The sequence below is a fragment of the Acomys russatus genome, chromosome 4, assembly GCF_903995435.1.
Source record: "Acomys russatus chromosome 4, mAcoRus1.1, whole genome shotgun sequence".
NCBI classification, from domain to species: domain Eukaryota; kingdom Metazoa; phylum Chordata; class Mammalia; order Rodentia; family Muridae; genus Acomys; species Acomys russatus.
In genome coordinates, this window is record NC_067140.1 from 71,485,909 (window position 1) to 71,505,530 (window position 19,622).

The window sequence follows — 19,622 nt, forward strand, 5'->3', positions numbered from 1 at the left end:
CTGTGTAGGTCTCCGGTACTATTATTTCCTAGGGTCAATGGCTGTCTCCCATTCTTTTCTCTTTTTGTAAGAAGAATCGCTAATCTGTGCTGCACCTGTGTAATTTCTGTCATTTCGAGTATGTCATGTACTGAGAATTACATAATGTATATCCTTTTATGGCCAGCTTCTCTTGCAGCACTCCCTTCACTGCATCCCGTTGGTTGTTAATCAGCAGTCCTTTGTTGTAACACTGAGTGGTACTCCATCTTCTTTGTACACTTCTAACAGTGATGTTGGAAAAATTAATATTGCACATGTAGCATGTGCCTGTGGCCTTCCCTGTGTCTCTTGGACAGTATGGGTTTCAGAGCGTGGAAACTGGAAGTCACCCAAAATGCATATTCCTCTTGCATTTCTCAATGATGCTCCAGCATCGTCGGATCGTTTTGGTTTTTGCTAATTGTTAAACAGGTTATTTGGAAATGAATAATAGGGCTTTAACAAAAAGAGAACAAGATGATACCAATGTCATGTGTGTGTGTGTGTGTGTGTGTGTGTGTGTGTGTGTGTGTGTGTGTGTGTGTGTGTATGTATGTAGAACAGCTTTAGGTTTCTGTTCACAAAATAAACTTCATAAATTTAGACAGCAGGAAGGGATATTTCATGCTGTCTGCCAGTGGTATTCAGAGACTAGTTTGAGACTAATTAAATGGCTCATATATATATCTTAGATTTTTTTCCCCTGAGGAACTTAAGAAACTTGTTTTTTCGACTCAAGTTTCAAAAAGAGATCAGCTCAGGGAGCTTACGGTGGAGGCAAGAAGCAGGACACAGGGAGGCTTCAGAGCAGATTAGAACTGAGAAACAGATAAAAGATGATAGCATTTTCAATTAAAATTGCCTGGGGAAATTAGGTAGGCAGAGAATAATTACCTGGCTTGGCAAGCATCCAGGCTTCTGGAATCAAGACCCTGCTGGAATCTTCTGCAGGCTTCACTGAGGATCATGGGAAGTCAGGGATGTTTCACTTCTGTGTCACCTGAAACATACGTGAATGGTGTAGCTACATTGCATGGTGTGTTAAGTCAAATTATTTAGCTTCAGACCCTTTAAAATTAAACTCACAAAAAAACCAATACCACAAAAGTCAGATGAAAGAGATGCTTCTCTGACGAAACAAATTTTCGTTTCTGTGATTTCTGCTAATAGCCAAAAAAGACACAGGAAATGAGAATGAATAGTAGAAAATGAAGATGCCCATCTAAGGTGTAGTTCTAGCTCTCACTGCTGTATGCAGAGAGCCTCTGGATGCTAGTGGTCCATGGTTACTGTCACTGAGCAAATGCCACCTGACACACAGAGTTGCCTAGCTCAGTGAAGGAAGTGAGTCACCTAGAGCACATCACCCTGAATGCAGATGTTCTGGTGGTGTGCTCCCCTCCACAGCTCCTGCAGTGTTCAGTACCACCAACTCGAGGCATCTGAGCTTGGTGGGGTTCCTTGGGGTCTGTGGTACCTGGGCTCCTGCAGCCATACTGTCCATACTGGAGCTGGGTGTGATTAAAGGAAAAGGATTCAAAAATACTGGACTGGGGGGGGGTCTTCTTTCTCTTCACCTTGAGGTGTCTGATCTTCTCTGTAATGTAAAGGAACTCAATGTCTTTCCTCCCTATCCTCCAGTGCTAGCTTTTGCTGTGTTCCTGTTTGTTCCCAATTTATCTGTTCAGCCTGAGGCATAGTGGAAGAGGATTTGTATGGAGCAAAATTGGGAGAGACGGCTCAATGGTTAAAAGCAGTTGCTGCATTCCAGAGGACCGAGGTTTAGTTCCCACCACGCACATGTCTGTAACTCCAATGTCAAGATATCCAAAGTCTATTCTAAATTGCAAGGGCTTCTGAATGCATGTGGTGCATATGTGTATATATATATGCACATATATGCATATATATGCACACACATATGCACATATACACACACATATACACCACATGCATTCAGGGGCCTTCGGAGGTTAGAATAGGCTTTGGATATCTTAACACTGGACTTATATACAGTTATGAGCTGACACGTATATACACATATGTATATGTATATATACATATATGTACACACATATATACATATATATATACCAGTTAGCTTTTCTTGTGGCATCACCTTCTATCATAGCCTGAGGCACACAGATGACAGGTGTAAGGTAGGCACTAAGTACAATGTCATATTCTACTCCCCCCCAAACACACACACAGAAACACACACACACACACACACACACACACACACACACACACAGAGAGACAGAGAGACAGAGACAGAGAGAGACAGACAGAGAGACAGACAGACACAGAGAGAGAGAGAGAGGAGAGAGAGAGAGACAGAGAGAGAGGAGGAGGAGGAGGAGGAGGAGGAGGAGAAAAAGTATTGGTCAGGGCCTCTAGAAGGGCAGGAAGCTGTATTTCAACTTTTTAAGAGACCAAACATATTGCCCTGTTTGGTGTCCTAACTTCTGACTGACCACACCAGGAGTTAATAAATGTGTTTTTAGTCACTGTGTTTTGTGGCAATTTGTTAAGAAGCCACAGAAAACGAATCCATGATGGAAACCTGGCAAAAGACTGTTGTTACTAATTGCAAAGCCATTACCATTATTCCTAGTTTAAAAGAAGCAGCCTCCATAAAATAACCCCCGCAGCTCCCGCGGAATCCCCAGTTTTGTACTTCAGTGTGGTTAGCTAATGGCAGGTGGAGGGGCTGTTGTACTTCTTTGCGGCGGCTAGGGTCTTTTCTCAGCCTTAGGGAGGGACAGATGGAAGGCTTGCGAGCTCTCTGGGTAGGCGTTCACTGTGGTGGCAACAGTGGGAAGGTAGAGTCCTTCTTTTCCTTTCGTGCTCGTAAATCTTTTTTTAAAATTTATTTATTTTTTAAAACTTTTATTTTATTAATTTATTCATATTACATCTCAATGGTTATCCCATCTTTTGTATCCTCCCATTCTTCCCTCCCTCCCATTTTCCCCTTACTCCCCCTCCCCTATGACTGTGACTGAGGGGGACCTCCTCCCCCTCTATATGCTCATAGGGTCTTGATGAAGAGGTGTGTGTCTACCGATCCCTAACTCCAGGGTGAAGTGATTAAATGGCCTCGACACAAGGGTCCCTGACAGTGGGGACCTGAAGTCCAGCAATAGTGGCCTGCTGTAGTTTTGTGTCTCTGATGGACCTCGTGGCTGGCCTGTGCCCTTGTTTTGCTTGTTCTTGTAGCATTTGTTGAGCCGATTGTCTCTTCCCATTGAGTATTTGATGAGCTGCTGTTTTTTTTGTTTGTTTGTTTGTTTGTTTTGTTTTTTTTGTTTTTTTTACTAGGATCCACATACTATTGGGATTTTGGCATTTTGTTCAACCATTAAGTTCCTTTTTACCTTATAGGAAAACCTTTCTTCTTTTTTAAAAGTCAAAGTACAGAGAGAAGGTCCAGGGACACTCCTGATATCCGCCCCCTGACTCCCCTCACACTAACAGCACATGCTTTCCTAAAGACCATGTTTAGCCTTCAGTGCCCAGATTTATAATATCTCAGTGCGAAAGCTGACAAGTGGGATTCTCTCTCCCTGATGACAGCACTGTCCTGATATGCCAGTATTAGAATGGTTTGCGATGAGCTGGTCCTGTGTGGGGTTGAGACTGATTTTTCCCACATCCTGCAATCCTATGCTTGGTCATAGAGGAAATAGAAAAAAAGATGGGAAAATACATGTCTAGTCTGTAAGTCTTTGCTTCCAAAATGATAGCTCTGGCAGGGCAATTAGTCAGTGATCTTCTTAGGACCCAGGCTTGTTTTACACCTCTAAGAAGCATAAGGGAGTTAAGAAATTTAATATCTCAGCTCTGCATGGACCACTTAACGATCTATTTCATTACCTGTGTTTTTCTGAGCTCCTATTAAGTTCCAGAGCCTGTGCTAAGTGTAAAGGATGCTGGTGATGGTTTTCAGTACACACACAGTCCACATCCTTGTGGCAGCTACAGTCTCATGTTCATATACAATTACAAACATAAATGTAATATGAAGAACACAGTAAGTTCCATGAGGGAAGTAACACCATCACAATTCGCCCTGATCAGAGTTTCTGCAATCTCTGTGCTCTCTAGAGCCTCCATTTTTGGTACAGTTGAATATTTCCTCTTCTCCCTTGTTTAAGATAGGAGTAGTCATCGCACATCATTTCAGAGTTTATGTGGGGATTCAGTATCTTTATTTTAGTTGGGGTTTCCATCGCTGTGATGAAACACCATGTCCATAAGCAACTTGGGGTGCAAAGGATTTATTTTGTTCCACTTCTCCATCACAGTCCATCACTTAGTTGTGCAGGAACTCAAGGTAGGGACCCGGAGGTAGGCAAGAACTGATGCAGAGGCCATGGAAGAGTGCTGTTAATTTCACTCTCCATGTCCAGCTCAGCCTGGTTTCTGAGAGCATTCAGGACCACCAACCTGCCCAGGGTGGCACCATTCACAGTGGGCTGGCTTCTTCTGCATCAATCAGCAGTGATGAAAATGCACCACAGGCTTTCCCATAGGCTGGTCTGGTGGGGCCTTTTCTCAGTTTAGGGCTTCTCTCTCCCAAAACGATTCCAGTTTGTTGATTGATTCAAGTTGACATACAACTAGCTGGCACTGTCGTGATTCAGTTCATGCTTACAGTAAGTCCACACGCACAGAGATGTACACGCTCTAGTTCTGGGCATCGTATTCAAATGGCATGTTTCCTTGTCACTGGGGTGGATTTCATGTTTATCTTAATTGCATCTTTAAAGGTACCATGTCCGCTGGTTAAAATAACATACAATACCTGAATATAAGATTTAAGCCAAAGGCTTGCCTTCCTCTGTCTTTGTTTTCCCTGTCTCTTTACTTTTTCTTCCATTCCACTTTTTTATGTTTAGATTTGTATTACAGCTTCAGATAGTGTTCACCTCCGTATATTTGCACACGGACCAGATAAGTTCATTTAAACACAGTAGGGTCACAAGTGCACTACAGTACCCCACTTTGCCCAAATGAATCCTGTTAACTGCACGTTTGTATTCGTAGTTGTTCCTCTAGACTCATATTTGCTGCTTTCTGTGTTTTGAACTGTCCCCTTTCTTGCTGCACTGTAAACACTCTATCCACAGAAGGTGATGGTCAGGATTTCAAATTCAAACGGTTACAGACACCATTTTTCCTATTATTGGTCACCGTTTGTATACCCTGTGTACTTCTGATATTGGAATGTCTTTAAGATTAAACATTAGCTCAACCAAAACTCAAACACCAAATCCAGATTTGATGCAAACAGCCTATTAATAAAAAAAATATTGAAACACAGTCTTTGCTTATAGTTGCAATATTTCTTCCAATGTTAGTTCAGCTAAGGACATTAGAAAGAGTTCTTGCAATTACAGGTCATCTAAGGTCGTTTTCCTATTAATCGGGGAAAAGACAATCCAATTATTTGTGAAGATCTTAGATGGCCTTGCTGTTAAATTGGTGCTTAATTGCTTTCCAAAGTTAGGGCTTTGGCAGGAGATAGCACCGTTGTAGGGCATGTGTAAAACCATGTAGCATGTAGCAGTCAGTATCTCTAGTTTGATGACTTGGAATCTTTACTGTTTATGTCTAGGGTCATTAGTAATTTATGCAGCCTTCTGATGTGTTTTACGAAACATATTCTCAATTCTTATTCTGAAACCAAAGACTGCTTACGTACTCAAGAATTCTGAGAGAACTTTATGTTGACATTTGTCTTGTCTGTGCTTGCTTTCTTTGCAGGGACTGTGCACAGGGTTTGACCTGGTAGACATCCCTTGCCGTTGTTGCCAGCTGCCTGGTGAGTAAGTCCCCCACCTTGTGTCCCCCTAGGAAGAGTTGTTTTGGTAGCACTTTAGGGTTTGAGATCTGAGAAGCAAATCGTTTTGTCCAGTGTCTCTTAGAAGTGGTGCATGGCTGTTTTCCTTGGTGTGGTGGAGAGGCAAGCAGGATCTCCTGGGATTTTCTAGATTTCATCTCACCAACTCTGAAACTAACTTAGCCACTACCCTTCCACTTGTGTTCTTGCTACTTGTGACAGCTGCCTGGCCTTAGGAAGCATTTGGTGTCATTGAGAGAAAAATCTTTATAACTTTAAGTCTCATGTAGGTTTTGTTGAGAAGATTCCCACCATTGTGAAAAATCACAGCTCTGATCACATACCAGCGAGAAACCTTTATTTTGAGGCAACTGCCTTCGGGAGGGGTGCCAGTCAAATCCTTGGATATGCCTCTAATTTTACCATAAATCCTCCATGAAATAACCCAGACTATCCTTGGATGGACAATTTGTTTTATTTACAAATGGACACTTGTCAATGCTTTAAGCTAGCACCAGATCCCAGCCAAAGACGACTACTTTCTTCAGGTCCCTCTGTCAAATGGCTGTTTTAAAATTGCTGTTGGAGTATCGCGCTATGTGCCGTTTCTTCTGCTAAGAGGCAAGAAGTCATTTTTCAGTACTTCCCACGAACCAGGGTCTTCCTTGTTCCTCCTGGTAGGTGCGTTCTGAGTACCAGGCTGTTAGTATCAGTCTTCTTCAAGATGCTGCACCCCATGCCAGATGCGTCATTATCTCCTGGCACTGACCCTGGCTGATTGTCTTCCGGCCTTTCTGTGAGGGGAAAGAAGAATTGCATAACGTGACCCCATCTCCAAATGGCCAGTCTTCAGTGATATAAGAATATCAAGAAAGTGGATTTATTATTGAATGTTCCTACCTATTTTTAGTCCAGTGTACTTTATTTTACCACCCCCTCAAGGGTGACTCATAAGCTTGTCTTAGTAGGCATAGTCTGATTAAGGATGCTGAGTAATTTTAGAGACTTTGAATCAGTATAGATAGATACAGCATTTTCTTTCTACTCTATTTTTATGGTATCTTTCTGGACTGTCCACTTTTCCAATACTTCAGTTATATTATCCTTAGGTGGGTCTCTTTTTTTAAATTAATTTTATTTTATAATGGATTGAGGAAGATATCTGTTTTTAGTGACTATAAATACAAGTGTCAAGCGCCACAGCAGCACCAGGAACTAGGAGTGCTTTGCATGTTCTAAATTCAAGGAGGATGATTTTGTGCCTCATGGTGTAAGCCCTGGTATTTGATTAGACAGAGACTTTGGGGGGCCCCAGGTCTTAGGATGGCAGACACCCTGTGGGGCTTCTTCCTTCCCCATCTCCATAACAGCTGATTGGACTTAACTACCTGGATGTTGGCTGTCATCTTTGTGTTACTCTTGCCCTCATAGTCACACAAGAGTTCTTGTGTATCCCACTCCGACACCCAGGAGCTCCTAAAAGTAAAAGCGTTTTGTCTCTCTTAAGCACCATCCAAAGATTCGATCCTATGCATTATAATTACTTAAAAAATATTGAATAAAATTTAATTCTTTGAACAAGATAGAGTTGAAAACATCTAGACCTGGAATCTGAGCGTCGCTGGTTGGATTTCAGGATGTTGCTTTAGTTCCTTTGATTCCAAGCATGAGTTATTTCAGACTTCACACTAGTCCAAATGTTTTTTAGTCTCTTTCATGTCCACGGACGGTGTGCATTCAGAGTGTATTTTAGTTCATGTGGTGGTATATCTTAAATTCTGCTTATTTATGCCACATAGAACTTAGCTTATTACCAGTGTTAGCGAATAAACTTTAAAAATTAAAAATCTATATACAGTTTGGGCTGGAGAGATGGCCCAGTGGTTAAGAACACTAACTGCTCTTCCAGAGGACCCTGGGTTTAATTCCTAGCATCTCCAGTGCAACTCACGCCTGTCTGTAACGCCAGTTCCTGCGACAGCGAAGCCCTCTTCTGGCCACTGTCGGCAACAGGCATACAAGAGGTTCACAGACATACATGCAGACAGACAGACAAACACCCTACCCCCCCCCCACCCCCCGCTGAAATACTCTGTACTCATAAACAAATTATACAGTAAACACAATGACCACTTTTAGGATTTTTTTTTTCATTTTTATGTCACTACACATCATGTATAATCAGACCAAATACGATTTTCAAATTTGGAATAAGAAAATCAGCTTTGGCAAACTTATTTTCTGTGTGATTTTAGTTCAGAAAACCACTGAACTATGGCTCTTAAAGACACTGATGTGTAGGATACATTGTTTCTCTCTGACTTATTTTAAATTGTTTTAATTCAATATTAACTGCATTTAGAACTTCTAAGCTGTATTATGTGCAGTTCACTAGTGTCTGATTCCCCTTCTTCCCTCATTCTTTTCTTCTCCATCCTCCTTTTCTTACTGAAATTTTCTATGCTATCCTGACGTCTTTCACAACTGGACACCCATATATGTTACCTTGACTATTTCCATCTTTGCCTTTTTTTCCCTGATCTATTTCTTTTAACTTTTTATTGGTTCTTCGTGAATTTCACATCATGCACCCCAACCCTACTCATCTCCCCTTCTCCTCAGACCTGTCCTCCACCATTGCAGCAATCCCCCCACTGAGAAAAAAATCTTGTGGAAGCTGTAGTGTGTCACAGTATGCCCCCAGTATACTTGTCCACTCTTCTTTAATGTAAATGATCATTGAAATGGTTTATTGGTCTAGTATGAGGCCTCTGGCTTCTGCTAGTCTACCAATACTGGAACCTTACTGGGACTCCTCTAGGATAGCCTGCTGTTGCCCTGTGTCACAGAGATCCTGGATTTTTGAATCTGAAGGACCGGCCCCATCATGCACCGCAACAGTTCATCTATGGGGTAGATGTTGGGGTGAGGCAATCCAAAGCCCTGTATCTAAGCCTGAGAGGTATCTGAGCTGGCCAGCCCACCATCTCTCCCACTCTCATGTCCTAGGGGTCAGCTTATCAGCAACCCCACACCCAGGGCTAGCTCTAATGTGCTGCCTAGGCCAGATGCAGGGCCCCTCTCGCAAGTGCTGCAGCAGGTGAGGGGCAGGATGGTTCTCCTGCTCTCATGACCCCAGGGCCACCTCTCCCACCCTCTGCAGATATCCAGGGTAAAAGGAAGAGGAGGGGATCTCTCCCTTGCAGAAGCTACTACACAGTAGATCAGAGGCAGGGTCAGCTCTCCCAAGCTCATGCCCTTGGGGAGGCTCATTGGACACTTCCACAGGCCTTCTTTCTGGAGTACTGCAGCTGACTAGAGGTAGGGGCAGCTCTTCTGTGCTCATACTCCTGAGGCCAGCTATCCCACATGCTTAGGTGAGGGGTGGGGCCAGTTTTGCATAGCCCTCAAACTCCTGATCTATTTTTTAAATCTAATATAGGACAAGTGCATTTTTTTTTTCAGGAGCAAAATACTGCTTACTTATTAGAAGGTAGAGCTGAATTTATTTCAACCTCTTGCTTATTAAAGCTGCTTCCTGAGACAGCAAGAAGAGCCATGGAAGGCTATAGCTTTACATTTTCAGAGCATATTATTCATTTCAGGATTCTTGAGCTGAAACTGGGTGTGGTGACACATGAACATGGGATGCTATGACAGGAGGAGGATGCTATGGCAAGAATTCAAGGCCAGCCTGGGATATATCAATCAAGATCTCGTATTTAGAAAATCTCAACAAGAATGAAATAAATGTATTGAACTCGAGACTTTCTGCCCAAGAGATTTATTAGTTAGGTCTCTCAGGAGACACTAGGGAGTGGAGCCAGGAGAAGGAAGAGAAAATGAAGACAACGATGACAAAGATGAAGAAGAAGGAGAAGAAGAAGAAGAAGAAGAAGAAGAAGAAGAAGAAGAAGAAGAAGAAGAAGAAGAGAAGGAGGAGGAGGAGGAGGAGTAAGATACTTGCCCTGCCTAGTTGAGAATGTGGATGGAGGTCCTGAAGTCTTCAGCCCAGTCTTGTGGAGGTTCATGTTCACTAGAGGCAGCTGAGCTGGGTGTCTCCCTCCCCGCATCAGCCTTTGGCTGTAGGCAGCACTCCTGCTGCCTGCCTCTGCTAGAGAAGATGTTCCACCAGTGGAAGGAGAAGGAGGCCTCACTCAAGAAGTCTTCGTTATATTCTTCATCTTTTCTGATCTTTCCCAGTTAAAGTTAAGCACTTTCAGAAATTATATGAAGTTCATTTTCTTCTCTTGAGAATGTAGTAAACTCTTCTTTCAAATCCCCAAGTCCTTAAAAGATTGCAGTGTTGAAAGACACCTAGATACTTTGCAGATAGTAGAAATCAGAGTTAGGAAAACTTGGTATTTCAAAGCCTTCTTTAAGTCATTGTTGATGTGAATAATGACTTGAGTGCTAAGGACAAAGAGACAAAGATACCGTGTTATTATCCAATTGAAAAATTATTCTTTCCAGAAACAAGTCTAAGAAATAATATCACCACCATCACCTTCACCACCACCACTTCCTCCTCCACTATCTCCATCTCTACCACCACCTCCATCACTACCTCTACCTCTACCCCATCACTCTCACCTCCACCACCTCTACCCCCACCACCTCTATCCTCACCACCTCTACCCCCACCACTTCCACCCCCACCACCTCTACCCTCACCACCTCTACCCCCACCACCTCTACCCCCACCACTTCTACCCCCACCACTTGTACCCCCACCACCTCTACCCCCACCACTTCCACCCCCACCACCTCTACCCTCACCACCTCTACCCCCACCACCTCTACCCCCACCACCTCTACCCCCACCACTTCTACCCCCACCACTTGTACCCCCACCACCTCTACCCCCACCACTTCCACCCCACCCCCACCATCATTCTGTCACTAAGCAGACATCCCCAGCCTGACTTATTTATCTTTTGTTCTCATCTCTTTGTTCATCCTTTGAAAATATTTCCGTAAACATTTTAGGGAATAGTATGCATTTAGGAGCCTTCAGTTCTAAAATGACAGAAAAGTTTATGTTTTCCCACCCGAGTTGTGAGGTCAGTGCTGCTCAGTAGAGATATCATGTGAGCTATGCATGCTAATTTAAAATGTGTAATTTTCTAGTCTCAGTAAAGGAAAGAAACAGAGCATAGTAGCCAAAGCTGAATGCTGGAATGTCTGACATGGTAGGTTAAATTAATATGAAGGATATATTTAGCCAAATATATCCAAATTATTATCATTTGGCATTTAATAAGTACATTATTGACATGTTATACTTTAAAAAAACTGTACATTCTATGTATCTATCTATATCTATCTATCAATCTATCTATTTATCTCTGTGTGTGTATGTATGTGTTTTCACATGTACACACAAGTCCACTTTTATGCAAGTACATGTATACTTTTACATACATGCATGCATAGCCTAGAGGACAACTTGGGTATCATGCCATCCACCTTTTCCTTAGGAGAAGATCTCCCACTGAGCCTAGAATTTGCTGAGGAGGCCATGCTGGCTGGCCAGTGAGCCACTCTGAATCTTCCTGTTTCTGCCTGGCCCAGAGCTGGAGATGCCAAATGTACTCCACCCATGCTTGACATTTTTATGTGAGTTTTGGGAGAGTGAACTTAGATCTTTGAGCTTGCAAAACAAGCACTTTATCAATGGAACCATCTTCCAACCCTACTAGTTCTTCTTTTGCTAAATAACAAATCTCAGCTCAGAATAGTGACATTTTCAGGGTTCAAAAAGTGACATTTGGCTTTAGTGGACTAAATTGTACAGTGCAGGTTTACAGGTATAATCTCTTTTAAAAGGCTTTACTGCTTTTAATAAACTACTAGCCAGTGCTGGGGACTCTCCCAGCCTGGAACCCTATTCAGTAAAGAAATTAGGCGGCACTGCTGTCCAGCTGAAGTGAGCTGGTCCACAGTCATTGCCTGTTTAAGAGCCTCGCAGGCAAGACTCGGGGATATAAAAACTGGAATTTTCAAGTAAGATATTACTGATAACCTTCAGGATTAAGTCTAGGATTAATACTTGGTAGAATGTGAGCTGCATATAGAAATATTAATAAAAGGACAGTATTTTATGGCTGAAAATATATGTGTGTTTGTGGTGTAGGTTGGGGGAAAGTTCTAGAAAAAGTTTTGTACTTGCAGGTGGACACATTTAATGGCAGTGCCCATTCTCATGCAGGAAAGCTTAGGAGTGACCACATTCCTGGGATTTTTGTAGTTTATAAGGTAAGATATCACCACAGTCCAGAGTTTATTGGGTTCTGTTCCAGTTAATGATTGCTTTATAACAAAATGTGGGCGCTTGGACTAACAATGGTGACTGACCTCTTTGGTTCTTCCTCTTTCATGGGTCCACAGTTTGGGAAGGCCTTGCTTGTTCCAGAATCTAATGTAGTGTAGTCACTTGGCTGCTGACATTGGTGCAAGAGGCTGGCTGGGGGCAGCCATGATCTGGCTGAGCATCTCTCTCGTCACACAGCCTAATTTTTTTTTTTTTTCTCTAGGGTTGTTTCTCTTCATGGGCAACTGTAGGATTCAGTTTGACTCATCTCTGGGGTGATTTTTCCAGCTGACAGAAGTGCTGTCACTTTATGACTTGGCCATGGACCTGATGCCTCATGGCTTCCATCAGGGGGCCCTTTCCTGCACTGCTGTACACATCTTCCCCTTAGTCATGCCCTGGGAATGCTCTCACGCTCTTCCAGGACCCATAATTCTACACAACTGCTCTCTCCCTTTCGGTTGCGCAGTAACTTAGGCCAGGTGGCCTTTAACAAAGTCTAAAGTTGCTTAGGTCCGAAATGGCCAACCCTGTCCCTCCATTTATCTTTAATGATCCTTCCTTCTACTTTTAGAGTTGTTCCCACACAGTGGATATATCCCAACCCCACCTTTTTTTCTTTCTGTCTCATTTGTTGAAGAATTGGAAAAGAAGAGAGAACATGGCAAAACGAAGAAGGAGGGCGAATTTCTCACCCCTGACTTTTCTCACTCCAAGGACTTGCCTTTATCACACATGTCTGACTTTCTCAGAAGACAGAAGTTTTTACTTTGGCCAGTGGCTGGGTTTCGCTCCCTGTTTTCTCATAGTGGCTTCTTCTTGCTCTATCTATTGCTGGCTCACCTTGTCTGACCTTCCCAGGCTCATTAGATGGAGGAGGAAAGAGTAGGAAGCAAACACTGTGACCTTTGAAAGATACTTTTTGCTGACAGGAGCCAAGGTCAGCATTGTTTCTATTTCTCTGGTTTCACGGGAATTTCCGTTTTTCCAAAGTGTCATCTTCAGCCACCCTTGGGCCTGACACTACGTGCACAGTGGCATTCTCTTTCTCTCTCTTTCACCTTTGCAAAGTCACCACTGTCCCCTAGAAATGATTGAGATACCATAGGTGTAAGCCTTTAAATAAAGTGTTCTCAGCCCTGGAACTTACTATTCTGAAATTCATGCAAGGGCTAGATAGTCATCAAAGCTGCTAGTGTAAAATGTTAGTCATAGAATCTTGTTGGCAGGTACATGCTATGCCTGTATACTGTAAGAATATATGAACTGTTTGGAGAAGAACTTGTGTTTATTTTAAAATAAAACCTTGGGAAAGAGATATATTCAACAAAAATTATAGCAGGATATATTTGAAAAGAAAATGTCAGTTTTATACTGTAGTGCAAGTTTAAGCTTGTCCTGTCTCTCACTTAAGCATGTAAGAAGCTATGTGCACATTGTGATTTGTTCAAATTACAGTTTCCTCACAAGGTTTGAAGAAACAGGAAGAGGCCTGGAATCCTACCACATGAAAGTCCCCCACTTTAGCTCTTGCCCTTACAGCTGGCGGGTCCCTAGAGCAGCTTTCACCCACTGTCGTGGTTACATATATGTAAGCGGCCTAGGTTGAGTTCATGCATGGTCTTTGGTTGGTGCATCAGTCTCCATGAGCCCCCACTGTGCCTAGGTTAGTTGGCTCTGTTGGTCCCTTGTGGCGCTCCTGTCAGTTCCAGGTCCTTCTATTCTTCCTCCCACTCTTCCATAAGTCTCCCTGCGCTTCACCCAATGTTTGGCTGTGATTCTCAGCATCTGTTTCGATCCACTGCTGGGTGCAGCCTCTCAGGGGACAGCTATGCTAGGCTCCCATTGTTGCAAGCATAGCAGAATGTTGTTAATAGTGTCAGGGATTGGCTGTCTCTCATGAGATGGGTCTCAGATTGGACCAGGCATTGGGCTGGACATTCCCTCAATCTCTGCTCTATGTTTATCCCTGCCCATCCTGTAGGCAGGGTAAATTTTGCGTCAAAGTTTTTGTAGGTGGATTGGTGTGCCTCTCTCTCTACTAGGGGTTCTAGATAGACGGTGGCCTCTTCAGTCTCCATGACCTTAGCTACTGGGAGTCTCAGCTATAGTCATCCTATCATAGATCTCCAGCTCATCCCAGATACCCCTACCCATGCTTTCTCTTCTCTGTACAAGCCCTCCATTCTTCCGTTCCCTCTCCCCAAGTCTGACCTCCATCCACATTTCTCTACAGGCTTTCTCTCCTACACTATTTCTGCTTCTGTCCATTCTGTTTCTCCTTGAGGAGATTTAAGTATCTTCCCTCGAGTCCTCCTTGTTACTTATCTTCTTTGGGTCAGTGAATTGTAGTAAGGTTATCCTGTACTATATGGCGAATATCTACTTATAAGTGCGTATATATTATGTGTGTCTTTCTGGGTCTGGGTTACCTCACTCAGGATGATTGTTTCAGTTCCACCCATTTGCTTGCAAATTTCAAGACGTCCTTGTTTTTAATAGATGAATAGTATACCGTTGTGTAAATGTACCACATTTTCTTCATCTGTTCTTTGGTTGAGGGACATCTAGGTTGTTTCCAGTTTCTGGCTATTATGAGTAAGGCTGCTATGAACACAGTTGAGCAAATGCCCTTGTTGTATGTTGGGCCATCTTTTGGCTATATGCCCAGGAGTAGCATAGCTGGTTCTTTAGTTAGATTTATTCCCAATTTTCTGAGAAAGTGCCAGATTGATTTCCACAGTGGTTGTATCAGTTTGCACTCCCACCAGCAATGGAGGAATGTTCCCTTTTCTCCATAAAAAGTTTAACAAAATTTTTCTAATTTTTTTCTTTTAAATAAATATTTTTAGTAAATAAACATGCTTAAGCAGGTAGAAATTATTGCATTTGAAAAGCCCTCCCCTCCTTTTCTGAAGTTACAAGAAGAGCATATGCCCCGTGTTTGCTGTCCTCGGGTGGGAAGAGACAGCTTGCCCAGGAGTGAGGACTGAAATAACCTCTCCTAGGAGAGAAACTACCAGTGACCTTGGGTTCCCACACCTGGGAAGATCAGCTGCTTCCTTCCTTTGCATATTTTGTGGCCTGTCTGGAGAGTCAGGTGTCATCAGAGCAGGAAGAGAACAGTTAGAGGACAACCCCAGGGACTCCCTATGGCAGTGTGACCTGATCTTCTGGTCCTTCTGGAGAACTTGTGACTTTGTAGCAAGGGTTCAGTTAGCTAGACCAGAGCAGCCATGTGGCAAATAAGTAAGAAATTCACGCAGCGGTGATGTGTTTAATAATAGTGCTCTGGAATTTGGAGAGGTTTGATCCATTTCTTTGCACTGGGACGTGTGAGTGCGTCCTTATCGAATTTATGGAAAAACAGAACCCTAGAATACTTTCCTAATGAAATTTAGTTTGCTGAGAAACTAGTGATTTTAAACTTAGCACCTGGAGAGAATCCACAAAGACCTGCGAGTCCTGAACCCTGGACCTCAGTTTGCTTGTGCATAGTGTGAGTACAGTACCATTGATTTCAGCATCTTGTGGTACTGCTGTAGGATGGGCCACAGAGTGAATACTGAGTCTCTCCACTTTGTTTGCCTCTTCTTCCTCTCCTCAGCTGGTTGATATAAAACTAGGCCATTCCATGAGGCTCAGGACTGATTGCTAATGAGCTTTCCTTTTCTCCTCCTCTGTAGCTCCTTGTTCTGTCTTCTGGTTAAGTAAAGCCTCTGTAAAGGAATGGGCTTGGAGAGCACATGGTGCCTGCTGTCCTCACCTCGGTGCTCTTTTCTGACCCAGTGATGGTGCCCTGCCTTCTGTACTCCACACAGTGCTATTTCTGTGCTTTGGGCGACACACAAGCGCTCCTCTTCAGTTACCGAGACCAGCTTTGTCTTCCTGCATTTGCCCTGTTCTGCTCCTGTCCCCCTACATTAGCAGGCACTAGCATACCCTTCCCTGGGCCTCATTTCTGCCAGTGCCTCTGGAAAACCTGGGCTGCTCTCCTGATCTTTTTTTCTCTCTCTGCTTTCTTTTTAATTGAGTGAGATTCACACTATAAAAACTAACTTTTAGTCTGAACATTTCACATTTTTTTAAATATAACTACCACCTCTACGTAGTTCCAAACACTTCCATCCCTCCCAAAGAAAAGCCCTACTATCAGGCACTTGCTTGGTCCTGGTCTTTTCCCTTTATCCTTTCCCAGTAACCACCAGTTTGCCTTGTTTCTAGGTGACTTTACCCATTTTGGGCATTGCACATGAATAGGATCACTCAGTTCGGGACCTTGTGCCTACCTTCTTTCGCTAGACACAATGCCTTAGGCCTCATTCGAATCCTAACATGCATCTGAGCTTCATCTCTTCTTGTCTATGCTACCATTGCTCTACCCATCTACTGATAGGGCTCATGGGTTCTGCTTTTTGGCTGATGTATAGAGGAGTCTCAAATGTCAGTTCTTTAGAATATCTACTTAGGGATAAAATGAAATGTAAACGTTTAACCCTTTGAGGGACTACAACACTTTTTCACAGGACCTGCTAATTACATTTCTGCCAGCAGCCATGACATTTTCAATTCAGTTGCTGTCCCTGACAACAGATATTTGCCTTTTATTTACTTTTTAAATAAAGTGTAGCAATTCTGGTAGGTATGAAGATGTGCCCCATCATGGTTGTAATCTTTTCTTTCTTTCGTTTTAAAGGTAGGGATTTTTTTCTTTTTAAATCACAGGCTGGCCTCAAACTCGCTGTGTAGTACAGGATGGCCTTGAACATGTAATCCTTCCATCTTTACTTCCTGCGTGCTGGGATTCCAGGCATATACTACTCTGAACAGTTGTGCATGGCAAGCAAACACCCCCAGCCCTTGCATTTAACCTTTGTTCCCAAATATCTAATCATATCCTCCAGTCTTTCACTTGCATCTTAGCTATTCCTTGAACAAGTGTTTCTTTCTTGAGCAAGTGTCCTATTTTTATCCCCTGCTTACTTTTAAAGTGGTCCATTTGCCTTTTGGTTATTGAGTTAGTTGTAGAGGTCCATTATAGATAGATAGATTCTCTGGTTGTTTGATCCTTGGCAGATGCAGTTGGAAGAGCTTTTCTTCTGTTTCATAAGTTGCATTTGCATGCATCTGAATGTATCATTTGGCAAACAAAGGTTTTTCATTTTTATAATATAAGCTGAGGTTTGTCTTTTTTTCTTTTTTTCATTGATTTTTTTCCACTGTCGTACTCTGGATCTGCTAATGCACAGTTGCCATGTAATAATGTTAAGCTCGTGAAGACTTGTGGTAAGCTCCCCTCTGTCTTCTTCCAAGTTTTACAGACATTAGCTCGTAGGCTGTAGTAGTATATCTAGGTCATTTGTCCACTCTGGATTGGATATGAGGTAATAGGGGCCCAGCATCATTCATTTGTCCTGGGATCCTACGTCCCAGGGCCCTTTGTTGAGTTGATTTCTTTTCCTATTGAGTGATCATGACATCGTCGTAACAAGTTAGCCAGGCATAGGAGTATAGGTTTCTCTTGTGTTCTCCTGTTTTAGGGTCCTATTCTTTTGCCATAGCACACTATTTTGACTACTGTATCTTTTTAGTAGTTTTGAAGTCTGGAACTGTGACTCTCCCAGTTACATGTTTTTCTGGTACTGCTTTCGCGCTGTGTGCCTGCCATTGCTTCCGTTTCCATCACTGTTCTGTCCTGTACTGAATCTTAGCTGTGGCCCTGTACTTCAGGCAGCTGTCATAGCTGCAGTGCAGTTTCCCAGGACATGTAGGATATTGTAGGCATGCTGCGATCTGAAAGACTCTCTTGCTTAAGCTTTCTCTCTAGAAACCTCGAGGAAACCTGCATGAATGCTCCTTGAAACAAACCACCTCCTACCTACTGCTTTGAAGCTGCCAGTTAGAACTCTAGAGATCTAGGAGCCCCCGTTTTCAGAACCTTTTGGAAAAGAGTAAAAGAACTCCTTTCCCCTGTGCAGTGACAACTGGAAATTGTTGTGGTTTGTGTGTGTTCCAGCTGTATTAGCTGTCATCTTCAATTACATAAATAATATTTGAAAAACCCTCTGTTTTGTTTATGAAAGCTGTTGTACAGGCATTAAATCAGGAAGAAGTTATAATTCTGGAAGGCAGAGCAAGGAAGAAGGCTGCTGGTTTTGCTGGAATCAATTGCTGGGATGAATCACTCTTGTTTCCAGAACATTTAACCTCTGCTTTGTTCCTTTGTGAATTGCACCATGGACTAAGTGGGATTTGGCTTTTAGAGCAGACTTGTAGCCGTGAATGCCCAGTAACTACTCCTTAAGCATTTCCAGATGGTCCCTTAAGTCCTCATCTAACGGAAGCTGAGCAATCGCTCCTGGTGGACAGGAGGAAGCTGCTCGAAGCCCTGGGCATTATGACAGTGTGAATGTTTGTGCCTCATGCTGAAATGCAATTAGGAGGCACCTAGGGAGCTAGGGGCCTAGCTTAGTGGGGGAAAGTGCCTGCTGTACAACATGAGGACCTTAGTTAGGAGCCCCATCACACATGTAAAACTGCGAGTAGTGCCTTACCTCTGTAACCTTGGTGCTGGGGGTCGGGGGTTGTGGAGACTAGAGAATCCATGGAGCCTGCTGTCCAGCCATATTGCCACTCAATGACTTTTGGATATGTTGAGAGACCTGTCTGAAAACTAAGGTGGAGAATGATAAAGGCACCTGGCATTAAGATCTGGCCTCCATACCTGTGCTCACATGGACACACACACACACACACACACACACACACACACAGGAACATGTATATATGCATATGATATTATGCAAACACATTAAAAATCCGAGCCTCTTGTGTGTGTGTTTGTGTGTATCTTTATTGGGTGATGGTAAAGGGATCGCAGGGACTCCTGAATTGATGGACTAGGCTCTAATGGTTGGATCATGGTGCTAGTTCCCTGGCTGCATTTTATAGCGCATAGCTTTTACAATACACGTGAACAACCTACACATAGAAATGTGTCCATCAATTTAGAAGGGATGACCCAGGCTTCTCACAAGGCCTTATATCAGGCAGTACAGAGTGTCCGGGACCAATAAAGGGGATTTAAGGTTGAAAAGGATCAACACTTAAGGTTTCCAGCAGCGGCTTTTAAGCTGCATCTTTCTTTGGTTAAGTGTGCAGTGTTAGAAACAACAATCAAGAAAACCCATGAAAACCATTCAGGCTGAGCACACTGCGGTCTTGGCTCATCATTCAGCTGGCTTCTTTTCCATTACAACCAAGTGTGGAGACTTCTTTAACAGAAGTGTCCCAGGTCTGAATGTCTTCTGTCTGTCAGGCGTTCAGCCACCGAGCTTGTGGCAGCTGGTAAAGTTAATAAGTTCTGTTCTGCATTTGATGCAGTGTTTGGGCGTCAGGCTCAGGTTATGATCATAGATTATATATTTTGACCAAATAAGT

The 19,622-nt window shown here is 43.1% G+C and overlaps 1 protein-coding gene across 9 annotated transcripts in view; it reads left to right on the forward strand.

The window, feature by feature from the left end:
- Plcb4 (phospholipase C beta 4) overlaps positions 1 to 19,622 on the forward strand; it is a 376,936-nt gene that overhangs the window by 148,863 nt on the left and 208,451 nt on the right. For all 9 annotated transcript variants that reach the window (XM_051144704.1, XM_051144709.1, XM_051144703.1 and 6 more), the window contains exon 3: positions 5,794 to 5,851. The gene's annotated coding sequence lies outside the window, so the exon portion shown is untranslated. The remainder of the gene's footprint in view (positions 1 to 5,793; positions 5,852 to 19,622) is intronic.